Source organism: Clytia hemisphaerica, unplaced genomic scaffold, assembly GCF_902728285.1.
Source record: "Clytia hemisphaerica strain Z4C2 unplaced genomic scaffold, Clytia hemisphaerica genome assembly, whole genome shotgun sequence".
Lineage (NCBI taxonomy): Eukaryota > Metazoa > Cnidaria > Hydrozoa > Leptothecata > Clytiidae > Clytia > Clytia hemisphaerica.
In genome coordinates, this window is record NW_027104179.1 from 591,962 (window position 1) to 596,531 (window position 4,570).

Sequence of the window (4,570 nt, forward strand, 5' to 3'; positions counted from 1 at the left end):
GATTTTCCGCCACGGCGCAACGGAATTTTAGACCACCAAAAACTCCATTGGACATCTGAAAGTTGTGCATAGCACTCCTTATCACACGCCTAAATTACTAAAATAAAGATTTTAGGAGTGTGATTGACCACACGTCTGAAATTTTCAAATGAAGCATTTTGTAAAAATCTTAATTTTTGTGAGCTTTCCCAGGGATTTTAGCCTGGAAATCGGAAATCTGGTCATAACTTTTCAATGGAGCATTCCTGCTCTGATTTTTTCACATATTGTTCATGAAATGATATTCTTTATGTCTATATAAAAAATTTTGACATTCTGAAAACTTCATTTTTTGCCATTTTTCAGATTTTTTGGGACGAGCTTTTTGCTTATTGCTTACTTCATGATTTCAATGTTCTCAAGCTGGAAAACCTGCAGTTTTTTAAGTAATTTGCATATTCAGGGCATAAAAACTCATGATTTTTGAGGGGTAGAAAAATAAAAAAATATAATACTAGAGCTCTTCAACAACCTAAACAAAAAAATATACCTAATACAACAATTTTTCAACTTTTGTAGATCAAAAGTCAGTGCTGCAATAAGCTGCAAATAACAAATAATACCATCTATTATCTATATGGTTGAGTTACAGGAGGCTCCGGGAGCCCATTCTCGCAACTATAGATGCTTTGAGTAAGCATCCCATCAGCACCTTGAACTGACTACCCAATTCCCCTCACATGGCATGGGTTGACCCGGGCGAAGGTTTGTTCACTTGCCAAGTGAACCGTTGTGAGTGGGAATCGAAACTTGGTCTCCTGTACCACAGGAATCAAGGTTGATGTCCACTATACCACAACACCACTACCAAATAATACCTGCAAATAAACAGGACTGGTGATTGCTGGTCATTTCGTAGTTTTTACCAGTCGTGTCATTCCAAACCAAAGCTTGCTTTTTCACTTTCGTCTGGTTAAAATTATAAGACTAAGGGCTTTATAGGCCTTGTTTGTAATTTTTCTAATCATCATGTTAATGGGCTCTTCCAGTTAAAATCTGCTACTGGAGGGACAACAGTGGATTTCCGAGGTAAAATGTTTTTTTGAGATTCCTGGATTTCCAAAGCAATTGAAACTCCTGGATTTCCAATATACAAGATAAATTTTTTGGTGGGAAAATCTGGAATTTCTGATACTTTTTCGAAAAATTTGACAAATTCTATATTACCTATAAAGGAAGAAATTTTGGCGGATTTAGCCAAAATCCGCCAAATTAAGTTCCCGCCAAAATTTATTTTTTCCTCCATCCGCCAAATTAAATTCCCTTCAAGTTAAATTTTTCTAGCTATCTGCCAAATTTAATTCCCTCTGAAAAAACTTTGTAAGCCAGAGTAGCCGGACGGTCAATCGACCGTAGTTCACCAACCACTAGTCGGTTATGCTTCATATTTGGACCACACCTTCCTTGGGTGTGGCCTGACCCCATCCGGGTGTTCCGGACTTTTCAGACCCCTCCGGAACTCTCCGGCAAGCCTCCGGAACTCGCGACTTTCTGCAAGCTTTGGGGGCTCCTGCAAGGCCCCCAAGGCTTATTAGAAAACGAAAGTTTTTTCATTTTTCATTTTCGCATTTATGGAGAAAAATAAAATTTTCAGAAGATGCTTTATTCGATATGAGGATCCCCATTCCGTAAAATCACGATTCCCCATGGTTACGCATTGGTAGCAATGGGTAGTTCTTTTGTTCTTTTGCTATTTTCTTTTGTTCTGTGTGGTGACGTAAAGTCACACGCTTTGCAAATACTTTTGGATGTGTTTGAGCGTACCGCTCTGGCAAGAATCTTTTGATCCACACCACAATCTTCATTCAATCCATAATTCCTGAAGGAAGAAATGGATCAGCAGAGAGATTTCAAGTCTAAAATTGAGTTTGAGTCAACTCTCCTGCACCCTGTATAACCACGGATTTGGGGTTCATCGGGAATTTTTTGCAAGTGTTTGTCAAGTGCATTTTTGAATTTGTCAACAGTTAAATTTTTCAAGTTTCTAATGCTCTTTGGCATTGCATTGAAAAGTTTTGCTCCTTGTATAGTCAGGGTACTGTCGCGTAATTTTGAATTGTTTGGACCGGCGTATTTGCTAAAACACATTCGTCCTAATCTTGGATGGTCTTTAGATTTGAAGCAATCATTGATATTTGGCACAAGATTTTCCAATATTTTCCAGGTGTATATGATCCTGTAGCGTTCTCTCCTTCTTTGAAGTGAGTATATTCTAAGCTTCTTTAGACTTTCCCAATAATTTTGGTGTGTTCCTTTTATTTGTTTCAAGAATGATTTCTGGATCTCTTCAAGTCTTTGAATAAGACTAATAGTACTGGGGCTCCATAACGCTGAGCAATATTCCAGTATAGGGATCACAAGTGAATTATAGAGAGTGATCATGGTATGTGTAGAGCGGGAAGTGAAGGTACGTAATATCCAAGAAATGATGTTTTTGGCTTTTTCAATTATTGATTCAATTTGATGTTTAAATAGACAATCATTGGACATAAGAACTCCCAGGTCTTTAACATATTCCTTTCCTTCAATTTTATCTCCTGATGGTGAGGTATAGTGAGATTCATTTTTGATTTCTGTATTTGAGCCATAACGTAGCAATTCAAATTTTGCATCATTCAATTTCATATTGTTTGCGATTGTCCATTGATATAAAATCTGAAGGTCTTGTTGCAATATTTTTACATCTTCAGCATTCTTTATTGACTTGGTTGTGCGAGTGTCATCTGCAAAGGACTTGACGATAGATTGGATAACATTCTCATCTATGTCTCCAATGAGTATCAGGAAAATCAGGGGTCCAAGTACACTTCCTTGTGGTACACCTGAGATAACTTCTTGGATGTTTGATTTCACACCATTAACCACTACAGTTTGTTGCCTGTCTCTCAAAAAGGACTCTATCCAATTATAGATTTTACCAGTTATTCCTAGCCTTTTGAATTTCGACAGAACAATTGAATGATCCACTTTATCAAAAGCTTTAGAAAAGTCTAAGTAAACAACATCTACATTGGTCTCTTTGTCAAGTAAGTTTAATATAAGATCATGTTGTTCAAGAAGCTGACTCAGACAAGATCTTCCACTTCTAAAGCCATGCTGATTTGGGTTGAAAAAGTTATTTTCGTCCATGTGTTTGACAATGTGTTTTCTGATGACTTTCTCAAAGATCTTTATAACGTGTGATGTTAAGGCGACTGGTCGGTAGTTTGCAGCCAGTGATTTGTTTCCTCCTTTGTAGATTGGGGTTATAGTTGATATTTTCAATTTGTTTGGAACAATTCCTTTTTCCAGACTGTTTTTCCATAGATGGCACAATGGGATGGCTAATTCTTCTTTACATTGCTTCAGGACTATTGCTGGGAAACCATCTGGACCAGCAGCTGAGGATGGTGATAATTCGTCAATGGCTTTCATTATGTCATTTTCAGTGACTACCATTTCTGATATTTCAGTGGTTTGTGTGTTGAAAGCTTGATCGTCAGGTGAGATGGGTTCACTGAAGACTTTAGCATATTGATTTGAAAGGATGTCAGCCATTTCTTTATTCTTCATTGTAAGGTTCCCGTTTTTGTCTATTAGTGGTCCAATTTTAGTTCTCACTTTTGATTTCTTCTTGGCGTATGCAAAGAAATATTTAGAATTCTTTTTGATTGATTCAATAGCTTTATTTTCCGCAAACTTTTTTGAATCTTGGAAGGATTTTTGCAATTTTTTTTCGATTTGCAGCAGCTCCTCTTTGATTTTTTTCTTTCGGGTTTGAGAATTTGTGAGTATAAGTTTTTTTGTGATTTTTCTCCGTCTTTTGGTTAAGGATCTACTATACCTTTCAACTTTTGATCTCCTTTTGCCTTCTATTGGTGTTCTGGTTGGTACATTATCTTTACAGATTTTGAAACACAGGGCATTTATGGTTTCCAATAATTCGTTTGGGTCGTCACTAAGTGTTTCCTTCCACCTGATATGACGCATGGTCTCTTTTATATTTTCCCAGTCTATTTCATCAGCAAAGAAGTTCAGGGTGCTAAAACCTGTACGAGGTTCTGGCTGGTCATCTTCATCTGATACAGTGTTAACATTAAGACAGGTTGATACCAGGACAATTTTGTGGTGTGAGGTACTTTGAAGGACAGGAACTGTTGAGCAGTTATGGATAATGTTTTCATTGTTTGTGAAAACAAGATCAAGTATGTTTCCATCTTTATGTGTGGGAGTTTTCACGTATTGAGAGATGAAATAATCATTGCAGAATTGATTCAATGAGTTTAGGATGATTCTTTCATCCAAAGGACAACCAGGTTTAGGTGAGCCATCTGGCCAGGTAGCTTTAGGTAGGTTGAAATCACCACCAAAATGATGTTTGGGGTGGCTCCTAGCTCTGATATTGCTGTTTTTACTCCATTGAGTGGGGTGATAAAATCATTGGATGTCGATGGATTTCCATTGCTTTTATCGTCTGGTTGGCGGTAAGCTACCAACAAAGCCATGTTTTCAGCTTTCGAGTAAATACAAAGGAGTTGTACAGTTTTAGAGG